We start from the raw sequence: 15,515 nt of genomic DNA, 5'->3' as shown, positions 1-15,515 counted from the left end.
CAGGGAGTACCCATACCCTGCTTGAGAATCACAGCATGAAGATGTTGTCCATAAAATATTACTATTAACATAAAAATAATGTATTTGGGAGAGGTGACATTAACCCCCATTCATATCAATTCTCCTATCTGATTCCCTTTTTTCACCTAGCAAAGAACAGCCCTCTGAGAATGGGACAGAAAACAGGAGTGTTTGATAATTGGAAGAAGAAAACCAACCAGAGCCACCCAGAAGTGAAAGTCTGGTCAGGTCAATCTGCTGGTCCAAGATGGCAGCAAATGAGAGTAAACAGGATGGAGACATTGGACAAGGATGAAGAAACCAGAGCTGGAATGAGAGTCGTCCTTTGCCAAGGCTGTTCAAGGTAGTGGGATAATGGTAGATATGACTATGGATATATATAAGGACTTAACATTCATTCCATCTCCATACATTTGTTGAGTGCTTATTATGGGCTAGCCCCTGTGCTAGCACTAGGAAGTCAGAGACACAATATTCCCAGTCCAGTGAGGACGGAGACCCATAAAAGGCTGTTGCAATGAGCTCTCTGCAGGGCACCTCTGTGGCTCAGTCAGTAGAGCATGTGACCTTTTTTTTTTTAAAGATTTTTTTTAAAGATTTTATTTTTAAAGACTTTTTTTAAAGATTTTATTATTTCTAAGTAATAACATGGGTCTCATAACCCTGAGGTCCAGAGTTGCACACTCTACCAACTGAGCCAGCCAGGCACCCCTAGAGCGTGTGATGCTTGGTCTCAGGGTTGTGAGTTCGAGTCCCACGTTGGGGGTATAGTTTACTTTAAAAAAAAAAAAAGAGTAAAAAAAAAATAATAAGGGGCGCCTGGGTGGCACAGCGGTTAAGCGTCTGCCTTCGGCTCAGGGCGTGATCCTGGCGTTACGGGATCGAGCCCCACATCAGGCTCCTCCGCTATGAGCCTGCTTCTTCCTCTCCCACTCCCCCTGCTTGTGTTCCCTCTCTCGCTGACTGTCTCTATCTCTGTCGAATAAATAAATAAAATCTTTAAAAATAATAATAATAATAATAATAATAATAATAATAAGCTGTCTGCTAGGTGGTAGCAAAGGAGTGCTGTCCAGCCCAGAATGGGGAGTGTAGGGAAGGCTTCATGGAGGAGGTGATGCCTGAACTTGCTCTTAAAGGACAAGTGGAAATAGGTTATGTACTGTTTAATTGTAGGCCCAGTGTTTTTTGCCTTTAGATGTGTTTCCTTCTGATTCCCAACCCCCGTTAGGGGATGGCACATGTTTTAAATATGTAAGGTACTCAGCAAATGCATCTAAATGAAGAAAAAACAAACCAAAAAAAAAAAAAAAAAACTAAGTCAATCTCATTCTCTCTCTCTCTCTCTCTCTGAAACACACACACACACACACACACACACACACACACACACACACACAAAACCATCCTGATGCATCAGTTAGTCTGATTACTGAGCTGCTAACTAAGAGGGTGTCCATAAAAGGACAGAGAGAAAGGTTTTAGGCAGGTTGTTGGCTCCAGTGTCCCAGCAGGAATGGTACAGCAGTTTGAAATATATTTACAGAATATGAGAATAAAAAAGTGGCAGGGGAAGAGGCTTATAATAGCTCCTCCCCATTCTCTTGATAGCAATGAGCAGGGTGGGGGGCTTTTCTCCCATTTCTGATCTCATTGGCATTCTTTCCTGTCCTTCCACTTGCTAGCCTGCTTTGCTTGAATCCCCATGCAACATGTAAACTCATGAGAGAAGATACGTAGGGGCAGTTGAGGGATGTTCTTTGGTTGTTTTGTTTTGGAATTTTTTCCCTTTGGTTAATTATCAAGTGCTTGCGCTGTAGTAATCAATGAGTAGCTAATTAGAAGCAGGAGAGAATGAAATGGTTATTAGATAGTGTTTTTAATGAAAACCGTACATGTAATACTGTGGGGAAATATTACCAAATCGCAAGAGGTTTCATCTTCTTTTTCTTTTTCTTTTTCTTTTTTTTTTTTTTTTTGGTGTGTCTTTACAAAAGGATTCATTTAAAGTTACTCACAAACTAAACCCAGGTATGTGAATCCTTTCACTTTCAGACTCCTCCCGAGGGGCGAGCTCGGGAGAAACCAGGAAGCAGAGCCTCTGGAGATGGTTCTGGAACCCAAACCATCCCAACAGAGCCCGGAGCCAGGAAGGTCTGCCAGTTTCCAGAGAACAGCAAGGAAATGGTAAGGAAATGGCAGCAGTTGCCTTGAGAATTAGGGAATGAATAACAATGCTTTCTGGTAAATTAACCATATTACATTGTGCACAGTAAAGTGATGGAAAAACCCTGTTAAAAATTGAATAATAATTTGCCCACATCATTTATGGAAAATGCATAATTTTCCTACTTCAGTGGACTTTAGTTTGATTTAAAATATGAACAGCTCCCGCACTGTTCACCAGAGCGTAATTTGTGAGGTAATTGGGAAGGGGAGAGGAATCAGACTGTAATCAGCGCAATCCTGCCTGAGCCACTTCACCTCCCTCCTTTCACCTGCAAATTCCAGAAAATGTTTGTTTATATGTTCCTGAAGGTCTGGACGTGAGAGCGCGGGGCATTAATCATCGTCATAGCTGTCACTAACCCACGGCCTCCCCATGTTTCAGAGGGGAAGCAGTGTTTCTCTCTATTCAGTGTTTTTCTGCTCTAATTCAAGTAAGCACTTGGTTTTTAATAGTAGAGAAAATGGAAATGTAGCAAAGCTATACTTAAAACAGCAAGCCAAGAACAAAAGCAGTGTGCACGCAGCCAGAGGAGACCTTGGAAGATAAACAGATCAAACCAAAAGCTGTGCTTGGCTGGGAGTCTGCTTCGGAGTCAAATGCAAAAATGGAGAGCAGTGTTCCAGCTCGAAAGATTTTGCAGTCTACAGTATTTGAAATTAAAAGTCCTTGTGTAACCCCCTAGCCGCTCAGGAGCACTGCTGGGGCTATGAATGCTGCTATCTGGGCACGACTGAGGGAGGTTTGCAGAAACAGAGCACTCAGAGCTGGGGCGGATGCCCTGAACTCAGCCGTGCACTCCCACAGCAGCCCCTGTGCCTTTTCCCTCCTCCCCTGCCGCTCCCATCCTCCCACCCTGCTCCCCTCCCCACTAGAACCATAGAATTTTTATTTAGACACTCCACATTCGCTTCATCCCCATGTCTCCACGAAGGGCCATTATTTGTTTACTAGACGCAGCCCTTAGATTCCCACCTGCCAGGGCAAATCTGGATGCTTCAGCTTCACCTTGTTAGCCTCTCTTGCCTCCTCAATAACCCTGATGGCCCCACAGGGCTGAACCTTGAACCCCACAAATACCAACATTTCTTAGCCCTTTGGTGCCCAATTTGGTTAGCCAAAGGGACCTTCCCCAGTACTCCTCCCCAGTCCTTCCTTCTCTCCCACCAACCCCTGCTGGTGGCCCAAGATTTATTGGACACTAGTTTGATTCTTATGCCTCCTGCCACTAGCCATAAGTTACCTTTTGCAAATTAGAAAAAGCTACCCTACCTCCAGACACTGCTGCCATCTGCCAGGAAACTATCGTAGTAAATATGCCAAGAGATCATGGGAATGGCGCCCCCCCACACACAAAAACTGTGTGGTACACACCTGGCTCAGCTGTATGTGACGACCCCAGAGTTGGAAATAACCTGAGCTATCCTGGAAGCCTGTCTAAAAATCAGAGGCCCAATAGGTCAGTCTTGTCTTTTTATGACAGGTTGCAATTTCAAAATCTAAGTCTTTCAGTCATGATCACAGATGGCTGAGGGGCAGTTTCTGGAAGATACGAAGAGCCCCAGGCAGTGGTACTGATGGGTGGATAAAGCCCAAACCACACTGGGTAAATTTGTAGGAAACCTCAGAGATAGAAAGCTGCTCAATCTGAATGTTCGGGATGCAGTGGAGAGGTGGACTTGGCTTATACTTAGGTCCACCATTACCCGTCCATGGCATTGGCTGCTTTGTTTCTTGTTGATGGCTGCATCTGCTTCCCGCACCAGAATAGCTTGCTGATACCAGAGGCAGATGCCTGACCAGGAGGAACCAATCCATTGAGTGGCCACTAGCTAATGGAATGGTTGGCTTGGAGAAGGAACCAAGAATCAAGGGGCTGTGGTGACAGACACTTGGCCTACAGGTCGGGTTAGGCCCGTCAGGGAGCAGAGGCCACAGTCTGCAGGGTGAGGTGGTGGCTGGAGCTCCTGGGCCACCAGAGACAGAGTGACTGGGAGAAGCTGCTTTCCGCACTCCTGGATCTGGAGGTCCAGCTGCACTTACTGAACGCCGTCTCCGTGAGATTCCTCAAACCTGTGCAGCACCCCGTCTTGTCACTTGAGCCAACTCAAGGGCATTTGGGTTGGGCCCCTGCAGTCCAGTTCTGCCCTTTTGCCAGCCTAGTCTCTCCCTTTCCCTCTCCATCACCCCCACCCTAGTTCCTGGCTACACTGACCTGCCTACCATTCCCCAAGCATGCCCTCCCCTGCTGTAGTCTTTTCCCCTGGCCTGTAATGTTCTTTTGCCTTCTCTCCGCGTCTTAGCAGCCTCTCCATCCTTTGAGGCCAAACTCAACCAACCCCCCCCACCCCAGGCAGCCTTCTCTGATGCCCCAGTCACACATGATGGCTCTGTCCTAAGAACTCGCTGCACTTGACTTCCCATGTCTCCGTGGCACCCACAGCACACTTCCCCCGCCTTTTCCCCCTTGCCTCTGCTCACTGAGGGTAGGAACTTGGCACATATCAGGCACTCGGATGTTGCACTGAATTTAATCCAAGGGCTGGAATCCTAAAACACAATCTGAGTTTCTTCAATCAAGAGTACTATGCCAATATAAGACATTGTTCCTTAAAATGGAAATGCATTTAGGGAATGCTTCAGATGAAGGGGATGAAGATCAAAGGGCACATTCTTGGCCGGGAGTTCTGAGTCTTAGAGACCCAAATAAATTGTAGACATTTTATTTCCTGAATTGATTGGAACCATAACACTGGATTCGGTGCTGTAATATAAAACTTTCTGAAACTTTGAGCCTGGCAGAAAGTCGGTCGCCTCTTGACTGTGAGTGTTAGGATTGCTCTTGTCTAAAATTTGGGTGCCCATGCCCAGAGCTGAAACTGGCTGGTAGCCTGGGAGCCTGCCTTAGAGGAAGCGTTCCGTGTAGGCGGGGAACCTGTGGGCCCTGCCCTTGGCTGGAGTCACAGGCACACGCAGCTTCCTGTGAGCAGCAGAGGGTATGTCTGCACTGCCCCGGGGGGGGGGGCACACACGTCCACTCAGGTTCGAGGCCCCGCGGACCCATGTTGAGAATAGAAAGCAGCTGCTTCTGCAGACGGTGCTTGACGCGATAGCTGCCTTTTGCAAACATGTGAGATTTTCCCGATGGCCACCTTTCCTGCAGCTGTGGGCCCGCCAGCTCCTTCTGGGCCCTCAGCCTGGCATGGCCCGGCCTTGCTCTCCTGCTATCCTCTCATCCCAAGGCTTCTCCCCGCCTGACCTGCCTGCCCCAGGCTCCCCCTGTATGAAGGGAAGTGGGTTTGGGTTCTAGCTTATGGGATGAGCCAAGCCCTTGCTGCTCAGCCAGCTGGAGGGAGGCTCCCAACACCTGAAGCGAAGTCCACTTTCAGATGCTGACCTCTGACGCTTACCTCAAGCTTTCTGCACAAAGCCCCACCAGGGTTATCTAAAACCACACTTCCCAAATCTGCCTGTGCAGGCCCTAAGAGAATCCATTAAAATGCAGGTTTCTGGGCCCCTCCCCAGACTCGCTGAATCTAGTTTTCTCAGCAGGGGACCCGGGAAAGTGCCCCTTTCTCCTCTCAACTGCACCCCCCACACCCTCCCCCCCAAAGCCCCCACGCCCCCACTCACCCGCTGCTGGCCAGTCACAGCAGCAGATGATTCATGACACACTTCTCCTTTTAAGTCCCACTTGCCTCAGCTCTGGTCTGGGCAGCCCTGGCAACTGCGTCATGGTCTGCCCCTGCTGGCAAGGAGGGACACCAAAGGCTGGTGACCGGGGCACCCCAGGAGGCAGCTGTAAGCGCTCACTTCCAGGCAGGGCAGTGGGACAGTGCCAGCCATGGGGCCATCGGTTTTAGAGAAGTCCACAGGGTCAGGCCAGCTGGGCTTGGCCTGACTCGATCCCTCAGAAAGCAAGTCCTTGCTGCGACAAGGCCTTGTGACCTGTGGTCAGTCCCCTGAGAGCAGTGGTGAAGTCAGACAGAGATCTGGGGAGCAGGGGAGCCAGACTCCCAGCACAGCAGGGTGAGCTGCCAGCTCACAGCTCTTCCCCCACTTGATCTGGGGCTGCAGGGCAGGGCCTCGGTCTGGCCTTCTAGACCAGCACTTCAAGGCAGGGCTACGCTATTGGATGTGATGAACCTGGCCTCCGGTATAGAGCCCCAGAACATCACAAACTTAGAGGCACAGAGACCTGGTCTTCAGGGAATGGCCCTGGATTTATAGATGAAACTGGTAAAAAAAAAAAAAAAAAAAACACATTGGAATCTCCTGTAGCTTTAGTCCTGTCCCGTACCTCGTCCTTCGCACACCGAGAATGTCTCCATGTGGAGAGGCCTGGGCCAGCCTATTTAAGGGATGCCCTACCTCACTCCTTAGGCCCACTTTTGATAAATGTAACTATCTCAAGAGCCTCCCCCTACCCTTCAGAGATGCAGATATGCGCCACCCCCCACCCCCCCGGAGGATGGAACCCCAGTGGGATGGAGAAGCACCACCAAGGAGAGGGGACTGCGGCCTTTAACAGGAACTTTCTTCAGAAGCTGAATGACGCTAGGGCTTTCACACCCCATTTGGCTTTCTTAAAACTGAAACACCCTCAGGCAAAGTTGCCTCTACCTCCCACTCACGGGGGAAATCCTGTAGTCTGTCTTTGGCCCTGGCTACTCAAGCTCTTACCGTGGCTGGCTAGCCCCTTGCAAGCTCACTGCCACTCAGGCAGCTAAGGGAACGAACAGGGTCTGAGATTTTAGTTAAATGCAGATTGTCGCAGTCTACCAATCCAATCCGGGGGCAAGATGGCAAGACCCAGAAATCTACGTTTTTAAATACATAAAATTTTTCTTTTTAATCTCATAAATTCATATGTTGAAGCCCCAACCCCCCGTACCTCAGAATGTGACTGCCATGGGTCAAACATAATATTGAATTAGAACGTGTCTAAACCCATAATAATAGATTAAAATAACTTTTAAAAAAGTTTTAAACAGCTTTACTGAGACATAATTCATATACCATACAATTCACTCATTTAAAGTGCCCAACTTAATGGCTTTTTGTGTATTCACACAGTTTTGTAACCATGACCACAATCAATTTTAGAACATTTTCATTACCCCAAAAGAAACCACACCCCTTAGCCGGCACTCCAACCATCCCTTCCCATTCCCCTAGTCCTAGGCAACCACTAATTTACTTTCTATTTCTATAGATTAACCTATTCTGGACATTGTATTTAACTGTAATCATACAATATGTGGTCATTTGTGACTGGCTTCTTTCACTTGGCATAATGTTTTCTGGGTTCATCCATGTTGTAGCATTTATTGGTACTTTTTTTTAAGCTTATTTATTTAAGTAATCTCTACACCCAACATGGGGCTCAATCCCACAACCCTGAGATCAAGAGTCGCATATTCTGACTGAGCCAGCCAGTCACCTCTATTGGTACTTTATTTTTTGCCAAATAATATCCCATTGTATGAATATACCACATTTTATTTATCCATTCATCAGTTGATAGACATGTGAGTTGTTTCTACTTTTTTGTCTATTGTGAGTAATACCGCTATGAACATTTATGTACAAGTTTCTGTGTACACACATGTTTTCTTTAAGATTTTATTTATTTATTATTTATTTGTTTGTTTGAGAGAGAAAGAGACAGAGAGAGCACAAGCAGTGGAAGGGGTAAAAGGAGAGGGAGACATTTACAATAGCACCAAAAACCATACGGTACCTTGGAATTAACTTAACCAGAGACGTAAAGGACCTATATTCTAGAAACTATAAATCACTCTTGAAAGACATTGAGGAAGACATAAAAAGATGGAAAGATATTCCATGCTCATGGATCGGAAGAATTAACATAGTTAAAATGTCCATGCTACCCAGAGCAATCTACACTTTCAATGCTATCCCGATCAAAATACCGAGGACATTTTTCAAAGAACTGGAACAAATAGTCCTTAAATTTGTATGGAAACAGAAAAGGCCCCGAATCACCAAGGAACTGTTGAAAAGGAAAAACAAAGCTGGGGGCATCACAATGCCGGATTTCAAGCTGTACTACAAAGCTGTGATCACAAAGACAGCATGGTACTGGCACAAAAACAGACACATAGACCAATGGAACAGAATAGAGAGCCCAGAAGTGGACCCTCGGCTCTTTGGGCAACTAATATTTGATAAAGCAGGAAAAAACATCCGGTGGGAAAAAGACAGTCTCTTCAATAAATGGTGCTGGGAAAATTGGACAGCTACATGCAAAAGAATGAAACTTGACCACTATCTCACACCATACACAAAAATAAACTCCAAATGGATGAAAGGCCTCGATGTGAGACAGGAATCCATCAAGATTCTAGAGGAGAACATAGGCAGCAACCTCTATGACATCGGCCAAAGCAACCTTTTTCATGATACGTCCCCAAAGGCAAGAGAAACAAAAGATAAAATGAATTTATGGGACTTCATCAAGATTAAAAGTTTCTGCACAGCCAAGGAAACAGTCAGAAAAACTACAGATAAAGGACTGGTATCTAAGATCTAGAAAGAACTTCTCAAACTCAATACACGAGAAACAAATAAACAAATCAAAAAATGGGCAGAAGATATGAACAGACACTTTTTCAATGAAGACATACAAATAGCTAACAGACACATGAAAAAATGTTCAAAATCATTAGCCATCAAGGAAATTCAAATCAAAACACACTGAGATACCACCTTACGCCAGTTAGAATGGCAAAAGTAGACAAGGCAAGAAACAACAATTGTTGGAGAGGATGTGGAGAAAGGGGATCCCTCCTACATTGTTGGTGGGAATGCAAGTTGGTACAGCCACTCTGGAAAACAGTGTGGAGGTCCCTTAAAAAGTTAAAAATTGAGCTACCCTATGATCCAGCCATTGCACTACTGGGTGTTTACCCCAAAGATACAGACATAGTAAAGAGAAGGGCCATATGCACCCCAATGTTCATAGCAGCAATGTCCACAATAGCTAAATCATGGAAGGAGCCGAGATGCCCTTCAACAGATGACTGGATTAAGAAGTTGTGGTCCATATATACAATGGAATATTACTCAGCTATCAGAAAGAACGAGTTCTCAACATTTGCTACAACATGGACGGCACTGGAGGAGATAATGCTAAGTGAAATAAGTCAAGCAGAGAAAGACAACTATCATATGATTTCTCTCATCTATGGAACATAAGAACTAGGATGATCGGTAGGGGAAGAAAGGGATAAAGAAAGGGGAGGTAATCAGAAGGGGGAATGAAACATGAGAGACTATGGACTATGAGAAACAAACTGAGGGCCTCAGAGGGGAGGGGGGTGGGGGAATGGGATAGACCGGTGATAGGTAGTAAGGAGGGCACGTATGGCATGGTGCACTGGGTGTTATACACAACTAATGAATCATCGAGCCTTACATTGGAAACTGGGGATGTACTGTATGGTGACTAACATAATATAATAAAAAATCATTAAACTCGAAAAAAAAAAAAAAAGGAGAGGGAGAAGCAGACTCTGCTGAGTGCGAAGGGGACCTGGGGCTCTACCCGGGTCTCCAGGAGGGGCTCAGGGCTCGACCCCGGACCCCTAGATCACAACCCGAGCCAGTCAGACACTTAACTGAATGAGCCATCCAGGTGCCCCTACACATATGTTTTCACTTCTCTTGGGTATATATCTAGGAGTGGAGGTACTAGACCATATGGTAACTTTATCCTTAACCATTTGAAAATACTAAGTTTTACTCAAATTATTCTTACTCAAACTAGATAATTGAGAAGAGATATTTCATCTTCATGGATTAAAACATTTAATACTATTAAGATGTCAGTTTTCTCTACATTGATCTATCAAGTCAAGGCTATCCCAGTCAAAATCCCAACAGAACAATTTTATGGAAATTAACAAAATTCTGAAATTTATAAGAAATGCAAAGGACTTAGAACAGCTAAAACCATTCTGATAAGAACAACAAAGTTGCAGCACTTATACTACCAGATGTGAAGACTTACTATAAAACTACAAGACAGAGTATTGGTATTGGTATTGGGAAGGATAAACAAATAGACCAATGGAACAGAATAGAGACTCCAGAAATAGACTCATACATATATATAGTCATTTAATTTGCAACAAAGGCACAATTGTAATCTAATAAAAAAAAGATGGTCTTTTCAATATAATGGTACCAAATCATTTGCATATCCATGTGGGGAACAATGAACTTTCACACCTCAAATGGTGTAATTTTTACATCATATATAAAAATTAATTTGAGGGTGGATCATATTCCTAAATATGAAAGGTAAAATAATAGTCCTTTAGAAGAAAACATAGTAGAATATCTTCATGATCTTGGACTAGGCAGAGATTTCTCTAAAAGATTTCAACTTTAAAAAAATAATAAATAGGGGCGCCTGGGTGGCACAGCGGTTAAGCGTCTGCCTTCGACTCAGGGCATGATCCCGGCGTTACGGGATCAAGCCCCACATCAGGCTCCTCCGCTAGGAGCCTGCTTCTTCCTCTCCCACTCCCCCTGCTTGTGTTCCCTCTCTCGCTGGCTGTCTCTATCTCTATCGAATAAATAAATAAAATCTTTAAAAAAATAATAATAAATAAATGAAAGATTTCAACTATTTAAAGTAAAACATGATAAATGTGGGTCATATTAAACATAAGAACTTATATTCGTCAGAAACAACATTAAGTAAGTGAATACGTGAGTTCTCAGTCTTGGAATAGATATTTACAACATCAATTTTTTTTAAAGATTTACTTATTTTATTTTAGAGAGAGAAAGAACTGGCACGTGTGAGCAAGGCACAAGCAAGGGAGGTGTGGAGGGAGACTGAGCAGGGACTCAACTCGACTCTGGGCTCAATCTCATGACCCTGAGATCGTGACCTGAGCCCAAACCAAGAGTTGGACGTTTAACCAACTGAGCCACCCAGGCGCCCCCAACATGTATTTTTTACAAAGTACTCATACCCAGAATATATTAAGAATTATAAATCTACAAGAAAAAGACAATTCATTTTAAAAATGGGCACAAGACTTAAACAGGCCCCTCATAAATGAGGATATCTAGATGGCCAATAAGCATAGGAAAAGGTATTCAACAACATCACTCATCAAGGAAATGCAGATTAAAATCACAGTGGGATAGCACTGAACAGCCGACAACAGGACTGACAATCCCAAAGTTGGGCGAGGAACAACTAAAAGGTCATTCATTGCTGGTAAGAATATAAATTCGTTCCACCACTTCAGAAAACTGGCAATAAGGTTAAGCATGTGCCTACCATGCAAGCAATCTCACCCTTAGCTATATATCCAAGAGAAATCTGTACATACGTGTACAAAAAGACTTGTACGTGAATAGTCACAGCAGCTTCACTCACCATAGCCGCAGACTGGAAACAATCCACGTGTTCGTCAACACAAGCAGGGATCGGTGAATTGTGGGTAAATTCGTACGGTGGAGCATACTACACAGAAATAAAAAGGAATCCACTGATATAAGCCACAATATGGATAAGATCTCAAAATTATAATACTGAGTGAAAGAAACCATACACGAAGAGTACATTCCATACGATTCCATTTATATGAGGTTCAAAAACAAACAGAACTAATCAATGGTAAGAGAAGTTGGCCTTGTGATTTTCTAGGGGTTGAGGGACATTAACTGGGAGAAGGCACAGAGGAACCTTCTGGAGTGAAGGAAATGTTCTGAATCTTGATCAGGTGGGTGGTTACATTAGTCTATACATAAGTCAAAATCCACTGAGCTGCTCACTTCATACTAGTGCACATTACTGAATGTAAATTGTTCCTCAATAAAAAAAAATAATTGAGAAAGACTGCTCATATTAGAAGAGATGTTATAAGGACTTAATTTTAAGTCTACTCTCTATTTGGGGAACAGGTGGAATGTTTACCTTCTCTGAGCCTCAGTTTGTCCTCTATAATAAAGATAACACCTACTCCAGATGCATTAATCTGATGAGGTAATGTACATAAAATATGTCATTTGACCACTCTTCCGTAGTTTTCCCATCTGTAAAATAGGTGTAAAAATAGTAACTACCTCCTATCAGAAGGTAATTCTGAGCCAATTCACATAAAGCACTAAGAACAGTGAAACGGGGCACCTGGCTGGCTCGGTCAGTAGAGCATGTGACTTTTGATCTCAGGGTTGTGACTTCAAGCCCCACGTTGGGTATACAGATTACTTAAAATTAAAATTAAAAAAAATTAAAGAACAATGACACAGGAAGCTTTCAATATCGAGAGAGTAGCAGTTATTATCGCTATTGTCAATATTATGAACATGGACCAGATTAACTTCAACGCCCCAGTCAGCTGCTGTAAGCATCCATCTATTGATAAATGAAAGCCAGGAAGATTGGGTATATGGTCCATGCCTCCTGTGACAGGGCTGAGACGGAAAAGCAGGTCCCTTGACTCCCTGCCAGGGTCTTTCCACCACCTGCCTGGAAAAAAAGAGAGGGAGAGAACAACCAGGGAAGTATTAATTCTGCATTGGTTTTTATGTGTCTGGCCCTCTGTGTCTGCCAGAAAGTTTCTGTGTTCATGAAGAACGATGTTGGCCCCCAGCATGGAGGTGGGGAGGGGCTTGCATCTCCTTTTCTTCCCCTCTACATGCTTAGACTGATTCCTACTACTCAATTAGCCCCTGAGTTGCCGTGTTCTCTTTCAATTGCATGTAGTAAGGCTATTATCCCGATTTCATCATTGAGAGAACTGGAAAACAGGGTGACTAAGTGACTTGTCCAAGGTCACACAGCTACTAAGTGGGGGAAGCGAGGAACCGAGTGCACACTGCCTGGTGATGGACTCCACTATCCTAATCTCTGCACGGCCACCTCCTCTAGGGGTTCAAGAGTGCTGTCTTCAGGGTCACAGATCTCCTACACCGAACACAACTCACGGCATAAAAGGCTGTCGTGAGTTTGGATTGGGATGGAAGCTGAGTGCCAGCATTTGACTGGCTGGCCCACCTCAGACCTGGGTTTGTGTTCTGTTCTGCTCCAAAGGCCTCCAGGTGATACAATTTGCAATCCAATAAAAGGGGTGAGTGGTGTTAGAGCACCCCAGCCTGGCTGCCTGTCACCACAGGAAACTGCTCTTTCCAGACCAAATTTATGTCCATCCTACATAAACTTTGTTCAGCGCCTTGCTGCTGCTAAAAGTGATTTACTCACCAGGTGTTGGATCATGGGGGGCAGCTCTTCAGGAGATCTGTGCTAACCCCGCTGATGTCACGTCAAGACACCACTGACGAGGCAGAGTGGTTCTCGGCAGGGCCTTGAGTCACAGAGGTCTGGACTGAAGCTTCTCCCAGGCTGAGACGGCAGAGGGGTCTCCTGTTTGGCTTGAAAGCCTGACAACTGTAAAACAGAGGAGGCCTTGTTTTTGTGGATGGCAGAAAACCCATGCGTTGTATCTTTCCTTTCTTACCGATATGCACCCAAAGAGAGTCTGAACGTATTGAAAGGGGAAAATGTATATTCACATATTATCTATGGAATTATACATGTATATTTAAATATGGAAGACAATACATTTTCTAATATTTATAGAGAACACCGAATCTGCCTCTGCTCTTCGGTGAATAATGGGGAGAATAGAGCCCAGACCTTGGGACTCTTCTTGGGGCACCTGGAGTGGGGCTGGGAGTGGGGCTCCCTGACGCAGCTGGGGCGGAGCTTTGGCAGAAAGCACTCCCTTCTTGCTCCAGCACAAGTGCTCTGTGCACGGAGGCCAAGTGTGGTTCTGCATGTCAAACCTATTTGTATCAACAACTAACTATACACGATCTAGCTTCTTCATTTTGACAAGCTCAAAAAAAGGAAGGGGGGAATAATGGGCACTGTCTCTCTGCTACTCCAGTTTCAGACCAGCTGTCCTGGGGGTGGGGGTCTTAATTTACCTGGTGTATCAGTCAGGGAAATTAATACTACTTGCAATAACAAAAATCCCCAAAGTCTCAGAGACTTACAATATAGTCAGACTCTAATGTGAGTTGAACAGCTCTCCTGCGTACCTCTCCTAGTCAGGCTCTCTCTATCTCGTGATACCGCCAAAACCTATGAAGCTTCTCTGGCGCCTAAGGCTCAATCTTCCACCTTCATCTGGTCATCAGTGAAGGGATAAAGAACAGATATTCTAATGGGACATTTTAGGGGCCCCATCTGGAAGTAGCATTTATTACTGCTTCTCACATTCTCTTTAGCAAAACTTGTCAGAAGCTTCACCTAGAAGCCAGGAGTCGGAGGAATGTTGTCTCCTTGTGTACTTGCAAGAAGTGAAATTAGTGGGCATGCAGCCAGTTTCATCTACATCTAGGAATGGAGACTAACCAAGAGCTCAAGGTCTGACAGCCTCCCTGTCCACCTAGAAGCAACACTTAATAATCCCATCTCATGTGGATATATAGTTCTGTCAACTACCTGATGTAATTTCTGGACTGTCAGAAGGCTCTCCTACTCCAACATACCTTCTCTAGCCTGCCCCTTCTGGAAAGGTAACGCTAGAGAATCCCACGGGGTTCAACATTACCCTGATCTTTTCTTTCTCTTCTAAAATGTGTGCCAGTGATCAATTTATTGCTTCTTAACTCGAAATTCATCCGTCATTGCCTGCTATTCAAAATCAGACATGCACCCTTTAAATAGTTTTCCTTTGCAGCGGGTACAAGGTTAAGCTTTGTCAATAAGGATGCGTGGAAACACACCGCAGGAGGAAGGAGTTTTCCGTCCAAGCTCCCTTGTGCTTGTTTGGCAGACGCCGGCAGCTTACCAGGCCCCGTAGCAAGGACAGCTTCTCCAGCTCCTCTAACGCCCAGTGGCCCCCAGCCCCCAGTAGCCAGCAGCTTGCACTGGCTTCCCCTGCCTTGGGTGGTTTTGCAGGAGAGTACCTCCAGTGAGATATCTCCCTATGATCATCTTCTCCTAACACTTTAGAAAGCAGATTTCCAGCAAGTTCTACCAGTACAGCCTCCCAGAGTCTTCTCTGCCATCCTGGGAGCCACAGCTGTGACCTCTTCAATAAGGCTGGAAGCCTGCCTCGGCTGGCCTTGCTGGAGCACTCTATCTCAGTCCTCAGGGTAGTCGTTGCTCCTTGTCTGCCATTCTTATATTTTCTAGAGTTCTCTCTACTTCTTACTCTTTGTGACTTTAATCCCCTGTTACAGTTAATAATTCTTTGTATTATACTAA

The 15,515-nt window shown here is 44.9% G+C and overlaps 2 long non-coding RNA genes across 3 annotated transcripts in view; one reads left to right on the top strand and one right to left on the bottom strand.

Annotated features, from left to right (window-relative positions):
- The window catches only part of LOC103676987, a 52,269-nt gene extending 38,552 nt beyond the window's left edge, over window positions 1-13,717 (bottom strand). For both annotated transcript variants that reach the window (XR_005834329.1, XR_572292.2), the window contains exons 1-2: window positions 13,500-13,717; window positions 11,673-11,759 (exon numbers count right to left, since the gene is read on the bottom strand). This is a non-coding gene — a long non-coding RNA (uncharacterized LOC103676987). The remainder of the gene's footprint in view (window positions 1-11,672; window positions 11,760-13,499) is intronic.
- LOC121102264 lies at window positions 16-4,034 on the top strand. The gene is made up of 2 exons (XR_005834330.1): window positions 16-364; window positions 2,077-4,034. It is a non-coding gene; the product is annotated as an uncharacterized LOC121102264 (long non-coding RNA).
- Window positions 13,718-15,515: the final 1,798 nt, after the last annotated feature.

The sequence above is a fragment of the Ursus maritimus genome, unplaced genomic scaffold, assembly GCF_017311325.1.
Source record: "Ursus maritimus isolate PB19 unplaced genomic scaffold, ASM1731132v1 scaffold_13, whole genome shotgun sequence".
Taxonomy (NCBI): Eukaryota; Metazoa; Chordata; class Mammalia; order Carnivora; family Ursidae; genus Ursus; species Ursus maritimus.
The sequence above is the reverse complement of the archived record's forward strand: the minus strand, read 5'-3'. Positions and strand labels throughout refer to the sequence as shown.